The following is a 15,553-nucleotide window of genomic DNA, read 5'->3' as shown; positions in this document are numbered from 1 at the left end:
TCATTTCTCAGATGATTGGGTTCTGCCATTGATCATAAGAAGTCAATTTAAAGTATGACATTGCTTTTACCTTCCTCAAGTAGGAAGACATCTTTGCTTCTAGTCTTAGCTGCTGTAGCTATCAAATTGTGTGTATAATAAATTGTGCTTTGTTTAGAGAGCGATAACTGTAAAATATTGCCCATTCAGTGAAAAAGTACTGAGATTGAGATTGATGCCTGGAGCTTAATGCATCATACAATGCAATCAAACAAATTTAGGCTTCTTTCTTCTCCCGTTACAGACCATAATTCACAGAGCTCTCCAGACTCTGTGTTTGAAGAGGAGAAAGGGGGCAAAGAGAACAGTAGAAAATCCACACAGACTGGATTCATAGTCTCTACATACTACAATACAGAAGTTTGCATGGACCATTCATTATTTTTAGTAAGAAAGCATCTATAAAAGGGGATTTGAACCCATTGAGAAGTGGGAGATTTGCATATAGCCTCACTGCTTTGAGTTACCAGACATGAATTCAAGCCCTTGGGTGGTATGCTGTAGAAGTATGCACATTTTTCTACCTGTGTTGCCTGGCTCTTCTTTGGTATGAATAATCCTATATAATCCTGGATCCTGGGTGCAATTTAAATGGCACCTGGTTTTCTTATGGACCTGGTCAAACTGGAGCTTAAGGGAGATTCCCAAACCATGGTAAGGTACAAAGGTACAGTCTGTGTAGGAATGCTGTCAGCTGCAAGACAGTTAAGGAGTAACATGGGCATGGCTTTATTTGGTCTTTCTTTGTAGTCGTGAGGTAATTTTACCCATTTATTGTGCTATTTCAGAATCTTTAATTAGCAGTAAAATAAATATTATCCAGTTTCTTTCCCTAAACTTAAGTTTCTAATTAAAATACACATGAGATTTCTGGTATTTTTATTTTGTGAAGTGCGTAAGATTCTCCCTATCACATGCCCCTACCCCCAACCGACCTCACAATGCCGGTATAACAGATATATAGGAAGTAATATAAAATATAGTCCTTTTTCTTTTTGCTCCATGGAATGAATTAATCTCTATGGCCAGCTGATGCTGATGCCTACTGCTACATTTTTGTTTCACCACTAACAGTGTAGTTTTAAAATTACAAAATGAGCATGGGTGTTGCCAAGGGAGAAGCTAGGAGTCTTTCAAAAGCAGATGGTGTAAGAGTCGTTATCAAAGTACTTCTGCCTGTGTGTTTCCAGGTCCCGTGTAAAAGGCTAATCCCCGAGTGTCTGAGATACAAAGTTCAAATAAAAAAAAAACCTCTTCCAAGCAGTAGGACATGTTGTGCTTCTCATACTCTCATATCCCTTCTGATGTGCTTGTTTAATCGTAGTCTCCACGGATGGCAAACAACCGCAGAAGTTTAGGAAAGTCATGACCAGATATGACCACGTACTAGCAAACGATCAGCAGTGGTTGCTGTGCTGTCTGCCTTGGGCGGGCGGGCGCTGAAGGCACGCTCATTTGCTTCTGCTGCCAAAGAACCAAGGATTGCACAAATTTTTACTAATGCGGTGATAAAAACAAATTAAAAGTTCCTGGGTTTAGTATCACAACAATGCCTCTGGGACCTTTAATTGGGCAGTAAAATCCTGTTTGATGACACATGCATTATCTGGGGTTGTTAGAGACTCTGCAGGTTAGCTTTTCCCTCAGACCACATCCTGGTGCTAGTGCCAGTGCTGCTGTAAGATGGTAGGTCAGTGAGGAGGTGCAGTAGTACTTCCTAGACAAAATCTTACTGTACTTAACCAGATCTCACTCTGGATACTTTGCCTAATTTTAATGACTAAGCTTCTTAAAGACTTGGAAACTGACCCCTGCCTTCACTGAAATACGGGGATTCTTTCACACTTGGACCAGATGCTCAGGTATCCTTTGAGGAACACCATTGAAGACAGGTTACCAGAGCGAGAGGGAAGGTGCTGGCTCCCATCAGTTAAGAGCTGAAAAAGAAATTAGGGAGAATGGAATGCAGTGTTCCTCATGGGTTTCAGTTTAAATACTCTTTATGAAGCTGGAGTGGCAGCAATGTGATTTTGTTTCATAAATGACATCTTTCGCTTATGGCTTCATTCTCTTTTTATGAAAGTCCCCTCTGCTCCTGCCAGGGTGCGGTAGAGCAGATTTTGTGTAAATGAGAATAAAGACCCTTGTATTTGGGTTGCAGATTAAATAAACCAATTCACAGTGCTTATTAATTAAAAATAACTCTGTGCGAGTGCAGCCAGCATCCCTAAAGCCAGTTAGGCCTGTGAAAACACAGGGTGGCCCACCTGGGGGCTGGAAGCTCTCCATGCCACACCAGGGAGAGGAGGCTACAATCCAGAGCACCCCTAGGTCCTGCTGAAGAGTAGGAGAATAAGGACTCATGACTTCTTATTGTTTTGCTTTGTTTTCTGACTGGAATATTTCTCAGGCCACTTGTAAAAGTAGCGAGTGAAATACTGGCCCTGATAAAACCTTGAGTCCAGCTGTGCCAAGGTTTCACCCAGATTAAAACCGTATTGAGCCCTGTTTGTTCAAAGGTTCAAAAGTGGCTCCTGGCTCCAGATGCAGGTCATTTCCTAGAAAGCTCTATACTGATGTGGCAAAGCATCCAGGTCTGCAGTCAGAGCATGTGTTATTTTATATACTCTGATGCCTGTATAGACCACTGTTGACATTGCTGGTCAGTAACACATCATTTCCTATTTGTTTTTGTTTCTGATAGCAAACATTAGCATATGCCTTTTATTGCTAACTGGTTCCAGGCCTGCTTTGCCCTTCAGCTTTTGGCGTCCCATTTTGACCAGCTCACACCTGCACTCTGCTAGTGGTGGAAGCACCATGCATCGCACACACCATGGTGGACAGGCTTTGCCCTGTCTATGGGGCAGCATAGGCAGCCATCACACTCACTGGAAGCAGAGGGAGGTTTGCTGCTGGCTTCAGTGCCAGTATGGTCGAGCCATGGGCACAGATCTGCAAGTCCAGCATGCTACATTTGAGACTTTCCTGTCCAAGTCCTCTGGCATGCTCCTCTGCCATGACATTTGTAAGCCCTTGAAGAGCAGGTGCCTTCTCCTGCTGCAGTGACCCGATTGCCCTGAGGCGGTGGCTGGCCAGGGCTCAGCATCACAGACAGAGCAAAGAGCAGGAGAAGGGGGCAGCATGAGCTGCACTTCTCATTGGGGCCCTCTGCTCCCCTGGGGTGCTGCCTAGTCCAGAAGCACATCCATCCCGGGATGCCCACGCTCATCCACATCACTGTTGTGTCACCTGGGGTAGCATCTCATGTAGGAGTGCTCAAGGACACAGGGAAGCCTGAAAGAAAGTGCCCTGGGCAAAATGTGTGCTGTGGTTGTCTGTGTGTTCGCACCAGTCTTCAAAAAAATCAGAATAGCCAGGCCCGTTGGAGTATGTGGTCACTAGAAGATCACTGAAGGTTTGTTGTCTCAGTATTAATGAGGTGGGCATTTCAATCAGCTCTATTATGTGCAAATTAGATGTAAGTCTCCGGTTCCTGGTGCACTGTGTGTATGCCCTGATTAAGGGTAGCATCCATGTATGCAGTAACCCCCTCCCTGCAGGTGTAAATAGGGCAGCCTGTAGCTGTCTAACACTTCTAACGCATTAACAAACACATCTGGTGCTCCATGGCCTGGATGCAAAGATGTACATATATCTCTGCTTACATTTCTACAGCGGGTCTTTTGTACACAGAAAGTGCCTTTTTGTGGTCTTTCCCAGAGTACCATGACATGTAAAGAGAGATGTAAAGTTTATGAGTGATTTTCATAGTGTACACTAGTAACTTACTTTCTAAAACAGACTACCATCATATGGAAAGGGAAATATTAGAGGTGATCTCACTTCAAAAGCACAGTGCTAGACGAGAAAGAAGTAGAATGAAAGACAATTGGACTGCTCTGATTTAACAACAGGAAAGTATTTGCATTTAATTAAAAAATATGTGCTCTTAAATTCTGATTTGATCTTCTCAAAATCAGGCAGAAATGAAGCAAAAAACCTGGAGCTGCAAGCCCTAATAGGTAAACAGACTACAAAGGCCCTTCCGTGCTTTGTGTGTTTACAGTGCTTGTTGTATACAGCATGTTTGAAAATACATCATTGTGTGCACATTTTGGTCTTGTATGTCTGTTGTTCTCACCTTGGAATATATTCGTTGATGTGTATTCTAGCCCACAGCAAGTTGGAAACCACAGGACAGCTTCTGATTGCTGATGCCACATTGCTCTGGGGAAGAAAGACCTGAGTAGTGAGGACAACTGTGGCTGAATCTCAGAAGTTCTTATATCCATTAATGTAGCCAATGCATAACATCAGTTAGGTCATAAAATCAAACAGCAGGCTGAATCAACCATAGTCCTTAAAAATCTTTCATATTTGTTTTTCAAATAGGTGGAGGAGAGAGTCAAGAGCCATATTTGCTGGAGTGGTGAATTAAATTGTCTTGACTGGAACCATTACTCACTTGTACCTTTGATGGCAGCAGCCAGGTAAGAGAGCAAAGAAAGGGTGGGTTTGAGTGAACTGAGGGAGCGGGCCTGAGCAAGTGTTTTTTCATTCACAGAAGGCTTCACGTGGAAGTCACTCACATTGAAATACTGATTACATGTCCTTTTGTTACGAATTAAGTCAGCTTTTGCTGTAATGAGAGGCATTTCTCTTTTGGGGCAGGTTATGTTATTCTTCATTTGGAAGTGCTGTCTTTGCTTTGTCTCCAAAACTGCCTGCCTGCAGTACAGGCAGTTACTTTTGTTGCTGTAGGAGACCTGAGACACTGAGAAGCTCCTTTTCTCTAATCTTGTCTGTACGGGCACATCCTTGGTGGTCAGAGAATTGTTAGCCCTCAAAACTTAAAAGAGACTCTCTTAAAATAGTGAAAAGTTAAGAAAAAGTTTGATCCTTCTCATTGGCCCTCAATTTATTTTTTTTAATTATCCAATATTTATATGCAACCATAGGAGCTAGGCATGTAAGGAAGACATTGGAGACTCTCATGTGATATCTTGACCACAGGAGAATGTGTTCAAATTAAACGCAGAACATACTTTGAGATAAAACCCCCATTTTTTTTCAGAACTGTGTAAGTGGTGCTGGACCTACGTTTCATTCTATATATGAATCAAAGGCAAGAATGGAGAGGGGGTTAAATGATATGGTCTTTTCCCTGAACGTTTGCTCAAACCTGGAACAAATCCCAAATACTCAGCAGTCCAGGGTGGTGCTATATGGGTTATCTCTTCTTAGGGATCCCTTTCCAAGATCCTGCAATGGAAGTTGTGTGTGTCTGTGTTGCACTCTTTCCCCTCCGCAGTCTCTGAGCGCTCTCCGTGCAGCCCCGGATCAGAGCTGGTGAGTGAGAGGGTTGCAAGCTGACGGCTGTCAGCAGGGGTGTTGCCAGTGAACATGTCGGCAAAAAAGAAGGCATCATCCATGCTGAGGTCCTGTGGAATTTATGTTGAAAGTTCAGCAGGAAAACAAACTGTCCTCGTGCACCCCTGAGCTCTGTTGCCAGTTTGGGAAGCATTAACAGTGTGTGAAATTTATAAGTAGAAGTAATGGAATACTCCTGCAGTACAGAATCTTAGCCACGTCTCACGACTCACCAGGCAGGATTTAAGTGGAAAGCTGAGAACTTTGGTACACAAGAGCATGGCGGCCATCCTGTGAAATAGGGTTTTAGCATAATTTTTTCAGGTTTCATTAGCATGTAACTTAATGGTACTTCTGTGCATTGGGCCCTTATCGCAGTGGCTGTCTTGTACGCTGAGAACTCTCCCTGATAATGTGTTGGCCAAGAGTAATGGCACGCTTTACCTTTTTGTTCGGAACCATTGAGTTTTAGAATAGATGCTTTCAATTAATGTAGTTCAGACCAATGTTATTGTAACGATGATAATACGTACCGCTGCCTTGTGCGCTGAGGATATCAAGGCAAGCACTTAATACTGGTAGGGTAGTAAATGTGCTGTGTGGGCTAATAAAAGGCTCCCATTACAGAGCTGAACCCTATTACTGCCTACTTTACAGGTGAAAGCTTGCAGTCCGATTCCACCACTAGATACGGGGCAATGGGAAGGCACATTTTCTCTGAGAATGGGAGCATGCAATGCTGCCAAACCAGCAGTCCCAGGCACCCTGCAGGGAATGATTCTTGCAGCAGAGCGAGGTTGCACAAGCTGTGGTGTAGAGGACTCGCTGCTTTATTTTGGCTGAGAATCCTTTGAAGATACTGGTCCCGATTCTCTGCCGCCTGAAACCTTTTGCTATTTATACCTGGGTAAAGTGAATGCCGAGCGAGCATAAAATGCCACTACCCTAGTGCTAAAGGAGCTGTTATCCACTTTGCCCAAATATAAATGATTATGCAAAGGGTGAAGCAAGTTCAAGGTCTCTCTTTTTGTTATGACATTGCCCCTAGATCCTGCTGCTCATTGCTGATGATGTGAAGAGGAGGAGACTGTGTTTTCGCACCAGTCTGAGCTCAAGATGTGCAAACTCAGGGGAAAGCAAGAGCGCTCATTTCTTGTCCCGCTGTTAGTCAGAGAGAGGAAAAACACGTTTCTTCCTCCACACCCAGGAGGTAGCCGAGCAGGGTGGTGGGACAACAAGTCCACTTGCTCGTTCTCTGGCCGCCTCGGACGGGAAGGAAAGCAACTCGAGAACACCCAGGGGAGGCCGAAGTGGGCGCTGCGACGGCGCGTCTCCCAGCCCAGTCTCCCGCCGCGGCTGCCCGCCGCCCGCCGCCCCGCCCGCTGCCCGCCTCCCGCCTCCCGCCGCTGCTGCCCCCGCCCGCCGCCCGCCGGTGCTGCCCGCGCCCGCCGGTGCTGCCCCTGCCCGCCGCCCGCCGCCCCGCCCGCTGCCCGCCTCCCGCCTCCCGCCGCTGCTGCCCCCGCCCGCCGGTGCTGCCCCTGCCCCCCGCCCGCTGCCCGCCTCCCGCCTCCCGCCGCTGCTGCCCCCGCCCGCCGGTGCTGCCCCTGCCCCCCGCCCGCTGCCCGCCTCCCGCCTCCCGCCGCTGCTGCCCCCGCCCGCCGGTGCTGCCCCTGCCCGCCGCCGCAGTGCCGGGGCGCCGCGGGGCTGCCGGCCGCGCGCTGCCGCGGGGTGCGCGCCTGGGGCGCGGCGGCGGCTCCGGCTGCGACGGCGGCGCTCGCCGCGGGCCGGTGCGGTGCGGAATGTAGAAGCGAAAAGCCTGCGCCTGCCGCAGCCGCTGCCAGCCAGCCCTTGTCCCCTCGGGAAGCTGCGACACCCTTCAGCTGGCGAGGGGGCGGCGTTTGCCTTCCGATTGTGCTTATTCCAGAGCACCCCCACCCCTCCCCCCGCAACAAGCCCCAAGGTTTGGTTAGTGCAGTCTAACAGCTGAGCCTCCTCTCTGCCCCAGCACACAACGTGCTTCGTGCGCCTCCCGTGCGGCCACAGGCGGTGCATGGCAGCCGGCAGCGCGTTAACGTGCCGTGTATTGGCAGGACACGGTCCTCGAAATGCTCTGGCACCACAAGCTCCTGCTTTCAGACTAGAACAGAGACAGATAAGGATGTCGTGAAGGGGAAATTCAGCATTGCATATTATATGAAATTGAATCCTTTAAAAAAAATGATGCTTTTGGCAGTATTTCATATCTTGTTAATAGAACGCATATATATTCATGTGTATTTTAAGTAGAATATCGTGTACTGCAGTTTCTGCTATCTAAGCAAGTATCTTGGTAGAGTGATTTAAAAACTGATCTTTTTCTTGTGGCCAGCACTGCACCAATTACATAGCTATGCTGGCCTGTGTCAGGCACCCTGGGCTGGGATCTGCCAGCTGTATGTTTCCCTGCTGAAGGCAAGGAAGACGCTCGTGCTGGGGAGGTGACCTAGCACGGGTTGAGGGCATCAGTGGCTGGCTGGCTCTGAGCAGAGCTGCGTGTGGATTGTGTGTGCTGCCATGCATGCTGCTGTGGAAAGCACCCGTTTAAAAACAAGAAATGCACATCATTTGGAATTGCAGGCAGCAGGAAGGATTCTTCTTCTGTAATACCTAGATGAACCTTTATTTCTGTGGCTGTTTCATTTCTGCAAGTAACCTACCATCTGTTAGTGATAGGGGGTCATAGCAGTATGAACACCAAATGACTTGATGGGATTTACTTTATGTAACTTCCAATACATGTATATATCTATTCACATCTATATTTCCCTCTGTCTAAAAATATCCTAAGGTTACAGATTTAAGGCCTACAACTTCAATGAAGACGTGAACAATTGCAATTTTGAATCTTCCAGTGACAAATATCTAGATTATTGTAACGTGCCATGCTGTAGTAACAATTAAATATTCCAAAATATAAACAAGATGCTATAGTATTATGTTGGTCTTTAAAAGTAATCCTGTGAACCTTGCGTTTTGTTGCTGTGTTCTTATAAAAAATTTGAAGAATCTACATTTTTGAGAAATTACATAAGAACCAGCACCCTGTGCAAATCCGTGTGAGCAGAGTCTCTTGCTCACCGACGCTTTGCTAAAGAGTTCGGAGGCTGCAAAGTTTCAACCAGCTGGGAATCTCAGATCCACACTAGCAGTTATCTCCAGATGGCTGCACTCTTACTTTGTACCAAGTCTTCTAGCATCTCAGCATTTGCATGTTTGGAATGATGATGTATACTGTTCCACTTGTTTTTGCCAGAAAATGTACAGGGCATTGTATGATAAGTTTTGACACGATGTAGCTCAAAGGAGAGGTGAGAAAGATTGTGGGGAGAGAAAAGGGGAAAGGAAAAGACTGGGACAGGGAAGGAAAGGCGTAAGAAAATGCAGCAAGAAGAGTGTATGTCAGTGTAATGAATTCGATCTGACTGGCAAATACAATTTGAATGCAAGTTGTGAATTTCATTGAATTTGATCCAAGAAAGACACAGCTGAGCAATCTGCAGGAAGCAATCTTTTCCTAGAAGTATGCAGCTCCAAACTGTACAAATTCTTCCACTGGCTGTAAAATGTCTGTGTGCCACTGAACCTGTGTAATCAGATATTTTTGAAGAGAAAGTACAGTATTGAGACAGTCAACTAAAGAATAACAAAAAACATACTGAATGTAGAGTTTTGAAAGAAGAAAACCTATATAATTTGAACTTGGCCAATGAAGCCCTAGTGATAAGGACAGTTAATCATTTCTGGTGCAGCTGTTTCCTGACATTTCTGCAAAATGTTGTGGAAAAAATAATGAAGGTTCATTCAGTAATGGTTTCAAGCTTGGCTAGTGGAAAATATGACAGTATTTCCATCGTCAATTAAGAACAAGCAAGGCTGCTTTTTTTTTTTTTTTTTTTTTTTTTCCGTAGGGGAAGTGGTATGCAGTTTGTACTGCACAGGAAACTGTAGACTTGAGAGCAGCTGTGTGATAGTAACAGGTATGCAGAGAATATGGAGAAGAGCCTGGGCCCTCCTTATCGTATGTGTTTCAGTGCAGTAGAACTGTCTGCGTTACATACTGGAAAAGACCGTTCACACTATCTAGCACATGGGGTATTCCTTTGAGTGTCCTGAAAATAAATGTCCTTCTTGTCACTTCAGTAACAAAGCTTGTAGCAGTGAGGTTTTCATCGCAATTGTATTTTATTACTGTGATGTCCCAAAAGAATAACTCCTTTAGGTGGAGACATGCAGGATTACTTTAACTGATCTCAGAAATTCATGTTGCTTGCAATTTGATCTTGGCCTGTGTGCATATTTTCACAGCCATGCAGCACGCCTCGCTCCCTGGGTGCAGAGCAGCAGTAGCCCTGCTGTAGCTGGCTAACCACTTTGTGGTTGGAGGTGGAGGGGCACCCTTGGCCTCATGTGCAGTACGAACATGGGCTGCACATGTGTGCGAACTCGGTATCATACGTGTGTATGTAGTGTTGCACATGCCAAGAAAGCGTGCGGGCTAGAAACATGAGCATGGCCGGGGGTGCATTCCCATTGCGGATCAGCGTAGCTGAAGGTCACTGTAGCAGCTGAGCAGTGGCCTTTGTCCACTCCTTCACCTTATAGCCTGCAGTGCCTGGCAGGCGGCCAGCTGCTGACAGCCTCCTCAATGGCACCTTGGGGCTCCTGCTCCTGCCACAGCTCTGCTGTGCTTGGGCTTCTCCAGCTCAGCTCAGCATGGGGGATGCTGGATCCGTTGCACTGTTCAATAGGGTATATGGGACAGAAGGAAAGAGGCAGCATCTACTCTTGAGAGTAAGTTGTGAAGACCAGTCCCGTGCAGTCAGTAGAATTAACTTTTTTATTTGCAGGTGTCTACATTTTATTTTGTGTTAAAAATGCATTAGTGTGAAAATGCAGGGCTGGTACAGAAATACTGCAAGGGTTTAGGTTAATGATTTAGGTGCTTGGTACCTTTCTGGACTGGGAGGGGTTGTACAACCCTGCCTACTCTTTTTTTCTTCCTCTGACTTTCTGAGATACTTTGAGCCCTGCCATAAATATGATTTCTAGCCTGCTTACAGAGTATGATGATTCATGCTAAAGGAGGTGCATGCATTATAATGAATGGTTTATGCTTTTCTAATATCACTCTGTAAAGGAGATGCTTACTCAGTGCTCCTCCTGTAAATTTAGAAGACCCTTAGCAAGCTCACTGAAAATGTTTGTCTTACTCTCTATAATGTTAGCTGTGGAGTGCGTAGTTCTTACTGATGTGTTTAAGCAAGTGTAAACCAGTAACAATGGAGTTACATGCATGATTTGTGACTATTCACCTAATCACCTAAAAGTCAGCCCCAAGTTCTCTCTCCCTGGTGCAGCCTACTATGAGGAGCTTCGTTTGAGACTCTTCTAAGCTTGCAATCCCTAGTGCAGGTAAACCTGTTGCTGAAGTCAAAGACAGCTTTATTGGTATCAGAGCATTAGAGGCAGCTTATATATAAAAGCCTGTGATTTAATCTTTATTTGGGACATTAAAAGATTAATCCTTCAAGCATCCCACCTGTAACCACATGTGTACTGCTGGTCAATGTACTGTCATGCCTGCGGTGGGACCACTTGTGTGCTGGAGGGTATGCATGGGAGTAAGAGAGAGATGAGGGCTCTGCGCTTCCAGTTTGTATGATGTGGGAAGTCTGAGGGTACTGGGTCAGACATGAGCTGCTTTTAAACTTCTCAGCATGAGGGCTGTGCCTACAACTGCTTAGGAATTTCCCATAAAAACAATTTTGTCAATTGAAAGCGGAATTTCCACAAGAACAAGTTTTCCACTGGAAAATCTCCATATTGCTATTTTTATTTTTTTGGTTTTGTTTTCCCATGGAAATCTCTGAATGAAATACTTCCCTTTAAGTCACCTTATTCCATGAAGATCTTTGATCTGAGCTAAAATGGTTTCAGTTGCCATTGAGTTGCATCTGCCTGTTATTCCCTCTCATCTCATGGTGAATGGCAATATAAAACCCGTATGCGTAAGAAGTTCCTATGAGCAGGTCACCTTGACAGTACTCCATGTGCCACACTGTATTGTAGTCATCCGTGTGAAAAAATCTGCTAACTACTGAAAAACCAGTGTCATAGTGAAACATTCTAAACCAGAGGCCCCAAACCCTGGGCAACAAGGGGGACCTTGGCCATTTGTGAGCTTATATCTTTGCTGTTCAAACTCAGTTTCCCAAATTTTTGTTTATTTCTTACTGGTTGTTTAAAATGTCTATGGGGATGTAAAACTCTTGGATTCCATCTGAGAATAATAGGGAATAAAAAGTAAGTACATATAAGTGATTGTAAAATTGGCTAAGGTCACACGATCAAAGTAAAGGACTCCCACACGTCTTGCTTTTTTGCCTGCCCTATCAGTCCCTACGAAAGTGACCAGACACCTGATGCTGAGCGTATGTATGGGAAAGGAGGGGAATGCTGCTGACACCAAGGTGTTGATGGTGTCACACAGTGACCTCTTATGGATGAACGTTAAGAAAGAATGAATGCACGTTTGAATAGTTCACCAAGATTTGTTCTCCTTACGGTACTGTGTCCCCAGACTTATGTTAATCTTTTTCTTTGTCTTGCTGTCCTTCATTGGTTCTTCATCCTGTTCTTACTTAGATATGCAGCCAGTTCTGCTTGAAGCACTGAACTTTTGGCTGTATTGCATGGTGACTAGCTGGCAGGTTTGATGGTCATGGCTGGTGGCACGCACAGAGCACTAGCTCCTGCTATCCCCAGGGGAAATGTCCCCCAGAAGGAAATGGGCTGTACCAGAAAGCATGCTGCATGACAGCCACTGCACCAGAGGAAGCTTGCTATCTACACGAGGCTGAAGGCTGGCGCGGATTTCTTTGCCTCATGCACGCGGGAAGCAGCGTGGCAGATGCCTGACTTCCCTTCAGGCAGCCTCCTCTGGGCTTCTCAGGCATGGGAGTTGTGGTTAAATGTTACAGTCTAACCTTTTGCTTGCTCACAAACTGAACAGGAGCTAAGTAACTTTAAAACATTAGCTCCATTTTAAGTATCTCTTCCATGGGACGAAGGGCAGTTGACTCTCAATCATGTTATATCTTCCAAATGAATGACTCAGAGTGAAAATCCCGGGCTGCGCTTCCCTACAGCAGGGCACTGTGCCAGTGCATCTAATGAAACAGATAAGTGCAAAAGTCCTGCTCTGTGCCTCGTTCTGCCTCTCTCATAGGATTCCATTTCCCACTCCCTCTTACTCTGTCACTGGTTTGTTTTGGCCATCATAATTTTCACTGGGCAGCCTCAATCAGATTTCTGAATGCTGACTGCTGGATCTGAACCTTCTCGCTTCTGGGAGGATGGGAGTGACAGCTTATGAAGAACTCACTTGGCTGTGAAATCAGGAGGGCTTTTTTAGAGCTACCTTAGCCTTTAGCCCCACCAGCATCTCCATTCTCACTAGGTGGTGCTGGGAGCCCTCCCAGCCCTGAACCCTTCTGCTTCCCCACTGCTCAGCTGCCCCAGTGGTGCTGAGGAGAAAGGTGACAGATCTGAACCAGAAGAAGCGGTGGCACGGAAGGATTGGTCACTTATTCTTTGTTTAAATGTGTCAAAAATTGCCTTTAGGAGATACCAGTATAGCTCACTGGCATTCAAGGGAACACCAACTAGGCTTTCCATGCTAAAGCGAATACTTAATTGTAACAGAAAAGCTGAACACAGTTTCAAGGATGACACAGTGTGACACCACCGTTTCTACCTGTGTGTTGTCCTCTGGGGAGAACGATAAAGCCTGCCTCATTTTTAATCCCCTATACCAAAAGATAAGGTGTTCTTCAGCTGTAATTGAAACTGGAGTTTACATTCACCTGTTAGAATTAAGTGAAGGAGGGATCATAGTGATTATTCAGGCCATTTGGCAAGAAAAAAGATTGGCAAAACCTATGTTGGTGACAATCACTTTATTTCACAGTTGCACTGCAAAAGCTTCAAATGGCCTCAGTTCTAAATTTAAGATAGGCAGAAATTGTTCTGTTTAGTGTGTCCTAAAATTATCCAGCACATAAATACTTTGGGGAAGTGTAAAAATTAATTTTCCATTTTTCAAAAGGCAGCTTAAAGGGGAAGGAATGCTGATGTGGAAGTATTAAATAAATGTAATCTTGGTAACAATTTTACCAAATGTAGGGAGGAGTTGTACACTTCATGTCCTTGTTTCAAGATTGTTGGAGAAAATACACCCACTCAGATAGAAATTCACTGTAAACAGCTCTCTTGCTGTTAGAGTTGATGCACTTTTGAGGATGCAGTGGCTCTTAGAAGGAGCGGAGTACATTGTGCAATAACGTGACCTTATGTTGCATAGGCACTTCCAGTTTTGGAATGTGAAATGTCTGAAACTGGGAGTGGGTGGACAGGAGGCGGAGCCAGCCAGGAGCCTGGGTGGCTGCGTTTCTGAGAAACTCTCTTCTGCTGGTGAGTACTGCTAATTCACCAAGCATACAGCTAAAGCCCCGAGTAGTGTGAAGTCAAACCATTAAACAACATCAAGTCACAAATGGACGTGGAGCTATAGGGTGGTATTTTGGAAGTTCAACATGTAAAACTTAGTTGAAAACAAGGCAGAATTCTTTCAGACCTGAAACCACAGCCTCCCAAAATGCGTCAGAGACTCTTCATGCTGCAGCGAGGTCAGCTTCCCTCCCCCCCCCTACCTGTGAGTCAGGACAACTCTATTAAAGGAAGCTTTTATTGGAAGCTGTCAATAGAGAGGTAGACAACATGCAAATGGTGAAGACACAGTGGGAAAGAGTTTGGATCCTGTGCCTGCATAAATGGTCGCCAACAGGGAGAAGACCATTGTTCTGGAGAACAGAGGGATACTGAGGAAAGAGTAGTATTTGAGCAAGAGGTAGGTTCGCCTGATTGCACCTTCTCTCTAACTAAAACTAGGATTCAGAGTCCACTCAAGCTGGGGTTGTAACCATTTCTCAAGGGGAACAAAGGCTACGTCTCTTGTGGGCTTGCTGCCCTCAGTGCTTGTCCACAGTGCCTTCTGTATCTACTTTTGCTGAAAACCACAGAAAAATAATCCTAGAACAGCTCAGTTCACTGTAAAGAGAAAAAGAAGACCAAGGAGGAAACAGAAAGTATTGGATGGGTGGGAATTTCAGCAGCGTGATCTTGATTTTCAGGCAATGCAGTCGCTTTTCGAAATAGAAACTTTCTGTGGGGTAATGATGCACTTAGTCTTCCCTTTCCCTTTCCCTTTATAATCCAGACCTGCTCATGAGTGGATCAACACTACTGGGGCTTTAAAATGTTAGAGAACAGTGCTGTCCCATTTATATTAGTGCTTTTTTAACTTTGTCCTTGTTGTTTGTTAGTGCTGTTATTACCTGGACTGCTCTAGCAGAGTGTTAGCATAGATGAAATTCCTGTTATAAGTAGCACTTTTAACAGCTGGGACCTGTGGTTTTAGACGTGCTCTTCTTTTAACGCTGGCAGGTGCTCTGCGCTTCCAGAACTCACTGCTGCCAGAGAAGAAGTATCTTGCAACAGCTTTGTGATGAAAAAAATGCCTCTAGAACTAATTTAGTGTCAATACTTCTGTTGTTTCTATGTGAGATTGCTAGCAGAAGGAAAGAGATGCTGGGAACCATCTGGAGTTATTTAATTCATGACCTGTCAAAAAAGAGGGTTTTGATTTTCAATCCTGACAAGCACCTTGGGTGAAAAGCAGAACATGGTCCTGGCTATGCAAAGAGCTGACCTCCCTGAGCCCTCAGGACACTGGGTAGTACTGCATTTGAGTGATTTTTCTGAGAGCATTCTGTGTGGAGTTTCCTGCTATACTGAAGGCTTATGTTGTACTGGTTTGATCCATTTTCCATTTCACCGGAATATTTCTATTATTTTTCCCACACAAGCTGATTCAGACTGCATTTAAAAAAAAGGGGGGGGGGGGGGGGGGGGGCGGGGGTGAAGTTACTCTTCTTTGCACCTTTAGTTTTCATGTCAATGTTAAGATGTGTATTTGAATCCACGGGTGGTGCATTTTATAAGCAACCTCAGTAACGCTTTGTTCCTAGAGGTCTAAGTAGTC

The 15,553-nt window shown here is 45.3% G+C and overlaps 1 protein-coding gene across 7 annotated transcripts in view; it reads left to right on the top strand.

Moving 5' to 3' along the window:
- HIVEP2 (HIVEP zinc finger 2) overlaps nt 1-15,553 on the top strand; it is a 145,715-nt gene that overhangs the window by 85,975 nt on the left and 44,187 nt on the right. For all 7 annotated transcript variants that reach the window (XM_055811228.1, XM_055811226.1, XM_055811227.1 and 4 more), the window contains one exon: nt 4,435-4,532. The gene's annotated coding sequence lies outside the window, so the exon portion shown is untranslated. The remainder of the gene's footprint in view (nt 1-4,434; nt 4,533-15,553) is intronic.

The sequence above is a fragment of the Falco peregrinus genome, chromosome 7 (assembly GCF_023634155.1).
Source record: "Falco peregrinus isolate bFalPer1 chromosome 7, bFalPer1.pri, whole genome shotgun sequence".
Classification (NCBI taxonomy): Eukaryota; Metazoa; Chordata; class Aves; order Falconiformes; family Falconidae; genus Falco; species Falco peregrinus.
Note: the sequence above shows the minus strand (reverse complement) of the source record. Positions and strands in the feature narration are given on the sequence as shown.